This window comes from Macrosteles quadrilineatus, unplaced genomic scaffold, assembly GCF_028750875.1.
Source record: "Macrosteles quadrilineatus isolate MER2022 unplaced genomic scaffold, UCM_ALF_1.0 Scaffold_8__2_contigs__length_117827958, whole genome shotgun sequence".
NCBI classification, from domain to species: domain Eukaryota; kingdom Metazoa; phylum Arthropoda; class Insecta; order Hemiptera; family Cicadellidae; genus Macrosteles; species Macrosteles quadrilineatus.
Window position 1 is genome coordinate 92,425,148 of NW_026542601.1, and position 14,459 is coordinate 92,439,606.

Genomic DNA, 14,459 nt, shown 5'->3' on the forward strand with positions numbered 1-14,459 from the left:
TGGTACCAAGTAGAAAAAAAATATTTTACATTGATTAGTTTATATTTATACACGTTTGGAACTTGCAATGTAAAGAAAACGGCAACATCGCTTTCTTGCTGTGACTGTTCAATCTGACAACGTTGACGAGACGTGATAGTCATCTTCTACTCGCTGGAAATCGTCACACAAAAGAAATAACGAAAAGTAAATCGATGTACACACTAGATTAGGGAACACGAAACATACAATCAATCAGCTGATTTTACTAGGTGCGAGCGAAATAGGGGGAGATTTAGTTAAATGTTTGACGTCACACTACGCTATTTTGACGAACTTTATTTTATTTACACACTCACAATTATTTAGTCCAGAAAACAGCTGTTTGCCGTCAGCACATCTAATGTGCACATCATCTAATGTGGTTTCATTACTTACTACTGTACTGTAGAGTTTACCGGACACCAACCAGCTGATTATACTGTATAATATGGGTGAGAGTGGTTAGTTTATAAACAAAAACATAACCTCTCTTAGAGGATATGACTAGTGATTGTTAGTCCTTAGTCGGTGATAATACGGATTTGTACGGATTTAGTAGTATGGCGTAAAATATCGTAGTCACTCGTCCAAAATGTGTTTACTGGACTTGTATGGTAATCCCGTACTCGACTTCGTCTCGCACGGGAACAACCACACTCGTCCGGTAAATAAAAATAACTATTTTCAGGACTAGTAAGTAACGTTATTACAATTTACCGGTAAAGACGGCAATGCAGGGGTTCCTAGATGCCGTTTGCGGATGCGTTTTCTGTATCAATTGAACACATGGTGGTTAAATGTAGACAGAATAAATATTCTATGGTATAGACGTTTTGTAGCGGCGGAATTGAGTAAGGAACTCAGTTCGTTCATTCGTTGTGAAGTTTCAAAGAGCTGAAAACTTACTACTGCTGTTGTAACACTAACACAGTGCCTTATACCATTCCTGAAGACTCGTACGCCATTTACAATTTCACACCGTATTCGGCAGCTAAACCCGCGGAAGCTACAATCAAAGAATAAATAAACACTATGAAATATGTCTTTATCGTACAGTGGTAAAAGAAATACCCCCGCCGCAGCAAACCTGCCGACTAAGCGAATTGCCATTATCTGAATTGATTTTCAATTAAATATATTTTAATAACATTAGGTTTAACGAGTACCTAGGCTTGCTGCTACAAGGAAACTAATAAAGTGTGTTTTTTTTAGTAAAATATTGATAGCTTAGAACAAAATAAATTAATTTGCCAAGTTTGATCAAATTATATCCATAAGCAAACTACAACATTTGACGATATTCTCCATATGAATAACATTAAAATTTTAAATTTAAGATTTTTTTTTTATTTTCTCCGTTACTAATAACCGAACAAAAACACTTCAATATACTGAATTATTTGTTTTTTTAAGCTCTTCAAATTGGTCTAGAAGAAATTTGGGAAATTTTATGTTTTGAGGGTCAAAAATGAGAAAAACCCATTTTTACCCCATAAATCCCCCCATAAACCCCCGTTCCCATGGTCCGATCATGCTGGTTCGCGAACTCGTTCGAATAAACGTAGGTTTACACGTTTGTACCAAATTTCATCGAAATCGGATCATTTTTGCTCGAGTTATTTTTGACGGACATATATATATATAGGCCTATATATATGAATTTGAACGGATGGTGTTTTTGGCCTCTGGGGACATCAAAATGAAAAAGTAAATCGGTCCCGGGCTTAGGTCTTAACCATGCGACCTACGGTAATAGCTACTTCCCTATAGGGAAATTCGTTAAAAACCAGATAATGAACATTATTGAGACGTATTAAAATAATCAATGAAATAATATCAGTGTGTCTAATTACACCCGTTTCATAGATCCTAGCATTTAGATTATTTGCAGTATCCTACCCAACGTGACTTAGGCACACCTCAATAAACTGATAGCTCATAGTTTTTTGACGTTTTGAATATAATGGAGTTTTGATGTTGAAGAAATACCCTCTGACCGCGGATCAGTTCGGACACACGTCGTGTGTATTCATGACACGTCAAACGGTTCCAATCGTGAATATCCAAAATCCGCTGACATGGCGACTAACTGCAGTGCGCTGACGTTCTTCCAAACGTCGAGCAGCGATTCGTCGACACTGCTGCTCAACAAGATGATCGGCCTGCTGTTAAATTATTTTGCACGGCCATAAGATCTTAAATCATTTCTCTCCTTTTATTCTTTGATGTGCGACTTGGCCTATATTTCAAAGACATTTGGTGAGATGTATGAGCTGGTTGGAACTGGCTTGGTTGTAGACGAAGAAGTGAAATTTATTTCCTGACGATCGTTTGTAGCTTCTCCCTTTCGGATTATGTATATTTGCTTCTGAGGTCTTCCGCGTTTCATTCTTAATCTTGTAAATTAACCTTGAAAACATATAACAGTAATATGTATATAAGCCAAACTGAATATAACTATTCTTTAAAATGGTTAGTCCAATCTAACCAATACAGTTACCGTATTTTTGTTTACACGCAAATCAAAATTATGACAGTAAAAATAATTGTAGCAGCTGTTTTTTTTTAACTTCAGCTACAAAATGGTATTGGCGAGAACATGGACACTTTCAAGGGCTGTAGGACGGAAACTGGATTTTCCCAGCCTTGTGACCAACTCCAATCGATTTAATTTATCGTGGCCAAATACTCCATATTAAAGAAACCAAAAAAAAATCCTCGGACAGAAAAAAGTTTGCCCGTACATGCGCTTGTTTTATATTATAGGATAGGATAGGATTGACAATGTGATTAAAATTCAACAACACTTTTAATATGGCCTAAAGTACCAAGCTATTTGACAGTAACATCTGTTCGAGTTTTTGTGTACCAGTGAACGATAGCAAATATAACGACTACATCTAAAAGCAATATTGATGATATTATGGATAGTTTTAGCAGTTTATAGTTGATTTAAATACAGTATACACGTTTGAGTTGTTTATATCGTTGGTTAACAATGCTATTTAATTGTTACGAAATGCAACAATGTACCACTGGCAAGTGGCGCACCTAACGGGCTTATAGTAAACTACAGACTGCTTTACCGACTTAACACTAGCGGCCGCGATATTACCTGCATACTGCACAGTAAAGTACAGTAGCTGCCAGCTGATTTTAAAAACGTGTTGTATAGTATTTGAAAGACTAATTATTTATATGCTTATATTGACTGTAGGAAAAATATAATGTGTAACACGAGTGCAAAAGGCCTTTGCTGCACTCGAGATCATTCCGCACTCGCCTGCGGCTCGTGTGTAAACATTGCCCTCGTGTGCAGCAAAGTGCGACTTTGCCCACTAGTTACACAAATATTATATTTAATTTCTTTGAATCAGCTGTCTGAAATTGTGAAATATGCAGTTTAGCAGTTCTTCTTGCTTACATTTAAATGTCAAAGCAAATGTAAACAAACATTGTTAGTGTTCTCATCGCAGCCATGGAGATCAATCAATATTTACTTTTAAAATGTTCACCTCAGAACTTTTAAAGTCAAAGGGGCAAAGCCTACGGTCAGTATCGAAATGTGAATAGTCCTATAATGGTCCTTGGTATGGTAACTATATTTTTGTAAAATTTAAGCCCAGTTAGTTCAGTAGTTTTTGCACCTATTAGTAACACACATACAGACAGACACCATGATAATAGTAGGGTTTAATGACCATTCATCAGTTTTCAAATTTGACATGTCTTTAAGTTACCTTGACTCACACATTGTGGTTTACATATTACAGAAATATTTCTAACCTCAATAAACATTTTCGTGTCACAACCAAGGAAGAATACGTGTCCTAGTTGTATGCAGTTGTTGTTGTTGCACATTATTTTGCAGTAAAACGTTTGCGTGTTTGACTTTAGTTCACTTCTGTATTCAAGCGACTCTGCGACCATACTAATGTCCGTGTTACGTTTCAGTTTTGCAACTGTTGAAGTCGTGCATTTAAGTTCACAAGGCGAAGGTTAAGATTATGGTAAAAGGATTGATGCGGACATTTTCTATTACTGACAGTGAAATAAATACCATTACGATAACTGATCATAACCACTGAAACTTAATATAGTCTTAGGATTTTATACTTGTCAATATTTTTAGACAGACTTCTCATTTTACTCAAATCTCTTCGTAAATATATGTACAGTACAATGAACATTGTCAGGATTCTTAACCTAACTTTATTGTTGCCAATTATTACCAATAATTGAGACGAGGAGAGGATTAATAATAGAGATCGATGCGGAGGACGTATGTGCGTATTTTACTCCAAATACGAATGAAAAATGAGTGTCAGTGTAGAATGAAGTGAGATGCCTTTGTGTAGTTTTTTTGCTGACTAACAGCTGTTCCACTATCCACTATCATTCAACCATAGAGTTAAAACAAACTAAAAGTATAGAAAGTTGTATACTATAAGGTTTCTCTGAAGCACAGGGACGATTGGTAATAAAAAAAACTAATTTCCTTTATAGCTTAGCCTCCAATCCTTTGGTTTATTTCTAGACTGCGCTTTCAAATGTCCCGGTGCTGCTGGCCATCTCTAGACTGCGCTTTCAAATGTCCCGGTGCTGCTGGCCATCTCTAGACTGCGCTTTCAAATGTCCCGGTGCTACTGGCCATCTCTAGACTGCGCTATCAAATGTCCTGGTGCTGCTGGCCATCTCTAGACTGCGCTTTCAAATGTCCTGGTGCTACTGGCCATCTCTAGACTGCGCTTTCAAATGTCCCGGTGCTACTGGCCATCTCTAGACTGCGCTATCAAATGTACCGGTGCTCCCATGCTGGCCATCTTGCTTCATGACAATTGTAAACTCGAATAGTTATTCAGCAGATAATTACCTTGAGTTGATTTTGTTACCATCGTTGAATTTTATAAACTATAAATAAAACGGTTTGTGAAAATGGATTCTAATAGGTGCTTGCAGAATTGTAGCCTGTTTGAGTTAGGCAAATTACTCTCAATGGTGTGATGTGCATCTACTGTAGAATCGAAATGTATAAATATTATTTTATCAGAAGTTTTGTAAATATAATAGCTAAGCGCTCATTCATAAGTTATTTTTATTGTGATATGACGAAGCTGTTCTTGAATGTTAAATCTTTTTCAGCTACAAAGAAATCTTTGAAAGGTGACCGGGAATTGCACTACATTATTTGTACTACTACGCAATTTGCACAAGGGCCCCCTCGTTAAAGCCAATTTAGGAAACACCTCATCAATCGAGTAAGTATCAATTGATAAAATTGTCATTTTGAATTAAGGAACCTTGGAAGCAAACATAGGCCTTCTTCTGTCACGATGGGACAGAATATTTATATTTTCCTTTTTTATTTGAAAATAAATTATAAACGTGGCTATTTCACTTTGGTCTTTTCCTCTCGTGTTGTATTAGAACTCTGGGTCATTCAGAATCCTTTTCATGGCAATTAGAGTGGTTAAAAAATGTATACCACGAAGAATCTTAGGGTTAAAAATAAATCCCTACTCTTCCATGATTAATTAGTCTCATTGTTCTTAATAGCTTAGATATTTCAATGCTACCTTGTATGATGCACTATAATATCAGCTGTTAGCCAGAACCATCCTCGGATTTGCGTGCCGAGGTGAAGCAGATTCGCAGTTAACTAATTACATGGCGTGTTCATCAATAAAGAAGATAGCGCAATAAAGCATCCTACACGCATGCAAACCGAAACCTACGTCATAACTCATAGCAGCAACCGTTGACTTTAGAATCTGCATTGTAGCTCATGAACCTGCTGTAGTGGTAGTCTTTATATTTTACAAAGAACTTGTTTGAATGAGCCACTCACAGTGTGTGCTTACAGTTTAGAATTATATTTCACGTTTTTTTTTTTTAAGAGGTTGGTGGCCTCTTAACCTTGCATTTGCCCGTCCTCATAAGACTACAGATCTGTGTGTGAAACGTATCCAGCAAAGCAAGGGGTGAGCCGGTACAGTACAAAGATGAACTGTACTGATAAATGTTTGTGGCATTGACCAGGATTCGAACCCACGACATCACTGCTTTGGACCCGGAGCCCGTGACGCTACCACCTGAGCCACCGACTCAGGACTCACGTTGATGTGGCTCTGGCTCTGGCGTAAAGTGGTTTAGTTTACAATAAGTAGTAGTTTTGGATACAAAGTTAGCATACTCGTGCGAGAAGTCACCAGAATGTCTCTTGTCTGGTTAAGTTTGATTGTGATGATGTCGAATACATATTTTTCTCTTTTTATTGAGTAAATTAACAGTATCCACTTTGCTCTTCGATTATAAAATCAGAGAACTAACAGTATGTCGCGTTTAGTTTACATATTCTATTTTGTCGTAATAATAACAACATTAAAAACAATATTAACAACTGTAAAGGTTGTGTATATTATTGTATAGTTTTGATTAAAATGGATTACAAATTTCATTTTTGTGTAGGCTCGAATCAATTAAACATATAAAAATGTTAATTTACCTTAATTTCGTCTAGTAATTCCTAACACCTCGTCTAAGAGTGTACAACGATCGTTTCGGTGACTATGTGTCCTTCGTCGGACCCTTGGCAAGAATGTTCTTACGTTGATATTCTTTAAGATCAGAAGAAGGTGACAGTCACCGAAACAATCGTTGTCCACTCTTAGAGGAGCATTAAACATAAAATTTCGAAATTTATTTCCAAACCATTTTGTAGAGAAAGAAGTAATAGTATATTGAAGAGTTTTTGTACGCCTAATGGTATGGAGAAAATTCAAAAAAGGTGTTGATTACAAATTCCAATGACTATGCTTCAAACCGAAAACGCTGTGGCTTGGCAATTGTTGTTTAACCACAAATAGTTTTTTGGGATACTTTGGTAAAATTGCTCAAAAGAACCAATTTCCTTCGCGTGAAACAACTAACAAGCTGTAACTTTTATGCGGTGCAATCTTCGAAACTATTCTTTATTAGAAAGTCAGTGTAAGAAACAAAGGAAACTAATTTCCTCTAAGGTTTTTGCTCTGTGGCCAAACCGGGCGGTTTGGCCACAAGTAAGACGCAAGAAATAAAATGTTGCTTGAAGATCCAAGAAATTTCCAAAATGAATGTAATGCTATTTTTAATAGACATTCCACCAAAAATTGGAACACCACTTCACCTTTATTTATATTGCATAGGGATAAATTCTCTGAACTCTAGTAAATAGATACAACTCACCTTATTGTACGCGACCAGCGCCTTGTTGTAGTTGCCTCCTTTGAGATGTCCAAGAGCTTCATCGCAATAAACCTTCCTTGTGGCCTCTGACGAGCTGCTGTGGTCCTTCCTGTCATCCTTGCTTCTCTGAGATGGCATGCCCTATCCTGAAACTGACCGTTACCTCTTTAAAAATACTGTATGTGAAAACGTGTTCACACGTTTGTTGTGAGGATGGCTTGGCAATTATTGCTCAGCGATTTATTAGAAAGTTTAGTAGAACGATAGACGCAGCTGATTTAATCGGTCGTGTGACCTCAGAAAACGTGTGACCTGCGTTGCCATTATTATTGTATCAGCCTGTTATGGTTTTATGTAAATTTATTTTTTAATCATACGTGTGTTATGTTACGTGTTTTGTGAGATATTGACGCTGATCTATGCTGCACTTTACAGTCAAAACAGCTGATTGTGACCCGTTTCTGAAGAAACATGCCCTAACCTCCTAGTCATGAGCTCGACAGTTTGAGTAGAGAATCTATAACGACCGATTAAATCAGCTGCGTCTATCGTTCTACTAAACTTTCTAATAAATCGCTGAGCAATAATTGCCAAGCCATCCTCACAAACTAAGTAGTAAAACCATTAATGTTGGACACTGAAGTTTTGGACCAAGTGTTTTCATCTGGCTGTGGAAGAATCTTTTGTTTAAAAGACTTTCACTGTATCGGTGACTCAATTCAACTAGCCTAAGTCCAATTTTACTCCAAAATTGTCTACAACCAAAAATAGTGTAAAAATCTCTACTCCTCTCAATCATCAAATGTTCTACCAAACTTTCTGGCAAAACATTTTCAAATTCAAACAATTTCCACAAAACACTCCTACCTAAACGTGTCCACGAGCCACAGATCAAGCCAGACAAAACACAGCATAAAACTGCAAACGGCAAACACCAGTTCAAAAGCCAGGACAGGATCGATACGGCAAAACGGTCCTCAACCGACAGACAACAATTCCTGTTCTTTACGATCTCCAAATCAGTAAACAAAGAGGAGCGGCTGCGGTCGTGCTGGGGCCCCATCAAGCGGGGATCGATCATGGGGTCCGCCAAGACTGTACCAGAACCAGGCACCGCCATGATTAATTCTCCTAATTTATCGCTCGGTTATGTGACGTCACGCGCATGTGGTTTGTAGGTTTGTACTGTCGGCGGTCCGTGTGTCGTGACTCGAAGCAGTCTGTCTTGTACATCTGTCTTCACCTTACAGTAGTCCTCTACTGGCTGTCTTTGTTCCAGAGTAGATAGAGATGGTTGGCCGTGAAAAGTATAGTTGATTCGATACTGTATCAATTGTTAAAGGTAAAACTCAGAAGCTTTTACCACTAAAATTAAACACAACTGTTCCAGATCAATGGTGCGCCAAATCGTGGCAAAAGAAACAGCTGATCTTAGTAACAAGACTCCACAGATCAACCCGCGTCATTCTACACCACCCTGCATTCATATTCAGCAATACACACAAAAGTGATTCGTGATTTATGACGATTCTAACAGACAACAGTTGTATGAATGGTTAAGTATGCGATACCCCATTTATATCACCAACACTTGTCGAAATGTGATCACAATACAGTTTTCAAAACACAGAGCATCAAGATTTCGCCAACTCTACTTTGTGTAAGATAAGAGGAAGAAAAGTGTTCCTAAAGTGAAAACTGTTGCCGTGAGGCGAGGGCGAGTTTTAATCAGATAAAGCGAAATTGAGAAACTGCTTTCACCTAACTCTTGAAGCTAGTTTAAGAAACTTGCTAAGACTAATGCGGGTGGGTGAATATAATAATAATACAAAATATTTATCATTCTTTCTAAACCGTTAGTTTATGGTTTTAAGTTTACTTAACTTATAATCTGTATATTTCGTTTATAGTGCTCATTTGACAATCTAAATCACATTTTACCATACAATCATGAGAAAAGTCATGGGCTTTTTGATAGTTTGAAACCAGACCCAGCTGTCATTGACCACTGGGCTTCTTATTGAATTATACCTTACTGACTAAATAAACAGCAGATCAGTCGATACAAATTTACTTAAGGCAACAACTGCCTCATCCAACAGTCACTATCCACATTTGAGTTTAAATTCATCGGCTTAGTCGTGCCCCCATGTCGAAGCAGGGATAACGTGACGTTAAGACGTATTCCATCGTTGTCACTTAATGCATGTTAAGACCTGGACAACATTTTCGAAGCGTGATAAAAGGGCCAAGCATAACAGACAGGCCCTTTTGAGTTTTTGAGTTGAACATTTGAGTTCTGGCTCCTTTTATAACCTTAAGAACATGTAATGTTCCGGCTGGGCTCTAGCATCAGGTTGGGTCAACGATGTAAAGAACTACGGCCGGGGATAGCAGCTAGTAAAAAATAATAAATAAAAAATAAAAAAAATAAAATATAACTAAAAATCTATCTTCTTCTCTCTATAAATAAAATTAGAGTTTTGTCTGTACATTGCTCAGAATCATAGATTTTTAGGTTATTTTTTCGTTTTATACATTAAAGAAGCCGAAACAAGTCTCATCTAAATTTCTGTCTGTCTTTCTGTCTGTCTGTAACACTCAAGGTGGCATTTTACGCAATCTTCTCCAGGAAAACGAGAGTACCTATCAAGATCCAAGTCATATTCACTGGATTGGCGAGAGTGTCTTTAGCCATTAAAATATGGCCTCACTACTTAGTAAATAAAATTACGGACGTTCAAAAATGCAGTTTTGTGCGATTTTTGTCAAGTTTTCGTCCAATTTTTATCACATAATGATCTATGAAATAACGAACAGCTGTTCGGATCAAGATTATTTTTTCTAGATGTCACTGATATGTTTACAAATGTTGTTTACAAATACCACAACCATTTCCGATCACGTTTTGAAGGCAAATTCCATCCAAGTGAGATAAAAACGGATTTAATTAATCGCAAGTGGAATAATATATGTAGTGTAACCGTAAATGAAATTGTATAGAATAAAATATAAAAAAAATAAAATTATCACCGTAACTATAAATTATAAATAAAAAGGTGTGTCCTCTGATTGGCCTTAAATGTGGGTACAACTTTGTAACTACAAAACATCGACGTAGCAGTAGAGGTTCTAAAGGCGTGTTAAGGTAGTTAGTGAGTTTGAACGATGCGATTTGCACGAATGAAAATTGAGTTAATTTAACAGCAATTGCTAACTACATAGGGCATGTACGATTTATTCACCTTTATTTTTAAAACATCAAACTCAGAAACTCAATGATTTGTTGAATGGACCTAAACTTTCCGTGCAGTGGTTAAGACAGCGATGGTGTAAGCATTGACTTTTAGATATTAGAGTAGACAAGACAATCCAACTGAATTGGCCAGCTGTAGCCAATTTGTTCTTATAGAACGCTTAGTAATTAATGATATTGAATTTTAGCCTGCTGATCGCTTTTTTATAGTATCATTGACTATGGATAGGCCTAAGGCAAAAATGTGGCTCAGATTCCATTATAAACTGTATACTGTTAGTAGGTCCCTTAGTTGCCATTAGCTGTATGGGCTATTAATTAACAGCTGTGTCTAAGGAATGTCGGCCTTAGTCACTAACAGGACTACAAGATCGCGCCACTCATCTCCATTCATACTTGGCTTTAAATACATACTTTGTATAAGAATAACATGGGAATTTGAAATTGCACTGTTTTTGAATTTTATCCGTGACCGTTAGTCATACAACAGCGCTTCAATATACTAAATCATTTCTTTTTTAAGCTCTACAAAACGGTTTAGAAAGAAATTGAAATTGTTTTTGTTTTTAGGGTCAAAAATGGGAAAAACCTATTTTTACCCCATAAAACCCCCCATAAACCCCCGTTCCCATGGTCCAATTATGCTTGTTCGCGAAGTCGTTCGAATAAACGTAGGTTTACACGTTTGTACCAAATTTCATCAAAATCGGATCATTTTTGCTCGAGTTATCGTGCTGACGGACACACACACACACACACATATATATATATATACAGTATATGAATTTGAACGGATGGTGTTTTTGGTTTCTAGGGACATCAAAATGAAAAAGTAAATCGGTCCCGGTAATAAGTATTGCCATGAGACCTACGGTAATAGCTTATTCCCTATAGGAAAATTCGCTAAAAACAAGACAATCCAAAAAAACAATTCATGCATGTCGGCTTTCACTAGCGTTGACAGAGTCAACGTTTAGCATGCAGAGCAGATCACGTCACTATCCATTATCTTGTCACTGAGTCATATTTCAATTTCTGCCCGGCATTTAACAAAGTTTTACTATAAACAGTGAAGGACAAATAGGATTATTTAATATTTGTTTTTACAAACAATTCCTATTATTCGAAATATCCGCTTAATTCTTCTGCAATTTATTGTTTACATTTAGGGGATTTGATTTGATGAAACTTGTGTAACTGTCAGATAGAGTGTACAAATTAGAGTCTGTTGTTTTGTCCACATCTTAAAAAGTTCAATAGTAACGTTAACAAAATAATTACAAATTAATTACATTAATTTACGATTACTAACAGTAAGCGTAAATGTATGTAATTAATATGTTGAAATTGTGGGCCTTTACAGGTATTTTTATTTATTTATGTATCGTGAATATTCAAGTCTAGTAACTACAATGCTGGACTTATAAGAGGCCTGCGTTCTTATCCATATCCCGCCATTCACTAAGGAAGCCCAAATAGCCACATTACATGACAGTTAAACTGTATGGATTTTAACGAATTTCATATCTCCGGCTTGTTTCTTAACTCCAAACTTCTACTCCAGAGGGGTGGATATGGCTAAAGTTTTGTTGAGTCGATGTGTTGCCACGCTCTCTCTACCCCAGTTACAACTATATATTACGCAACCCTCCCAGTGACAACACCCTTTCGTCATGAGGAGAGCCTACAGGGTGGAAGTGTTTTCATCCAATTCATCAATGGGTTTATTAAGTCGAGTTAATCAAGAAAATGTACACACCGAACTTTTACCCCTGGAATTTTGTTGGAATTTACAATTTAACTCTGGTGTCATTGTTCATTGTTATTTTCAATTTTATTGCATAGTCCATTGACTATATCAACATTAGTGTTTATATAGTTAATGGTTATACTGAACAAAATTTGTAGTCGACTTGACTGACTTGAGTTTAAATTGAAATTATTTCATAGTCAAAACCTTTGACGTTTGCCTACTGTAAAAATATACTGTATTATTATTTCATGAGATTATTATAGTTTGGGAATTTAGGATTGATTTCTTTTGAGCTTGACCTGTTTGCTATTTTTTTTTTAAATACTGACTGGCGTAGGCCTACGTTCTGAAGCCTGAATGGTAAAATCCATTTAGAAAAATTATAAAAACAATAACAATCAAATGAAAACAAGTATATACTTATATGGCAATACATCAGCTGACTTTTTGTTTGCAATCTGGATGACGTCAGCAAATGACGGGAATAGCACACCTATGTTTTTCCTTCCACCATGGTAGTAAATATTTCAGTAAATTTTTGTAGCACACGTTTCCTTAAATTGCAACTAAAATATTAACAGCAATTTAATTATCCAGGTTTGTGTAAAGTTTGGTGCAGATCCGTAAAAGGGCTCCGCCGCAGAGGGTTTTAAGTGGGCCAATGTTAGACTTTTTGAACTGCAATGTTTACAAATAAATATAATTTATAATTTATTTTTGTAAAAAAAACAACCGACTTCAAACGCTCTAAAAAATATTAAATAATTTTAATAAAATAAACATTAGTAATATTCAAGCTAACGTATTTCAAGCCTCTATGATGATTTTTGGCACAACATACTCAAAATTTAAATAGGAGGCCCATATTGCAGGCGATTATCTACAACTAAAGGTATCTTCGTCGTTTTTTTATAATTATGCGTTGGGTATTATTTTACCATTGTAACTCATCATTGGTAGACACCTTCATAAAGTTTTATTTTTATTTTTTTTTTAGATTAATTTTAATTTTATAGTGGTACTGTACTAGCAACGATGTAAAGAACAGTGTTGTTTATATCGTTGGGTACTAGCTGTTGCACCCGTGCTTTGCAACGGGGAGAGGCCAAAAAATAGAAACATTTTAATCTTTTAATCTGTTGCATATAATAGTTACATATCCACCAACGCTTTTAGAAACAAAATTCAACTTGTATGACCTTTAGTTATTACTTTTAAGTCTGGTAAGTAGTGTAGTAAATAAGTAAATAGGACCGTGGGCGATACCACGAATATTTATAAATAATCTGAAGGACACAATGCCAGCATGAAATAACCAGCACAAATGAAATAAATTTCAACGAGATATATATTCTAAATAAGTTTACGATGCATACCTCCTCATGTATTGACGGGGGCGGTGGTGCTGTACCGGAGGCGGCACCACGACTGACTACTGACTCGCCGCCGCCGTCCGCCCTCGTCCGCCCCCAGTTGTCACCAACCGCACGCTGCCGGAAAAAGTTTAAAAAGCAAGCAGCTGTTAACAAACTACGAGCACGAGGCTCACGTGACCAAGAAATATTATAGTTGGAGGTGTTAATGTTGTTGATAAAAGTCGCTCCAGACTCCGACACGCCAGGGTGATTTATGGTGCATTTGTCGCCGGTTTAAACATATTTCGTTAGATTTATAATAATTTCGGATCAGTTGCAGATAGTTTTAGGGGTTGTTTCTGTCTGGTTAGTACAGAAAGTGTTTTATTGTTTACAATAGTATAAGGTTATTTTACCTTAATCTGTTTGTAAAATATAGCTTTTCTTCTAGTAGGCTATTAAAGTTAGAGAATAAAGTATGTCGTAAAATATACAATTGTTTAAGAAAGACACATTTATAACCAGCGCACTCAAAGTACGTTCAGCGGGAAACACACTTCGTGTTTTGCATAATATTTATGAAATTAAACTCTAGTTAACGAGTATTTTCAAATTCAAATAATAATGTTTTTCTTGTACTTTATATCATATCATTGTCATATCACGTCCGTTACCCGCAATCCACCTGATTCAGCTAAATTGTCATTCTGTTCCTCCAATATCCCGTTTCCAAATGCTACGGAAGTACCGGTATTCGATATTTGATACTATCGAAACCCCCTTGACCAGCGAGCACAAAATAATAAGTTTCGCTAAATCACTAATCCTATATTTCTATGCAAAATCTTTT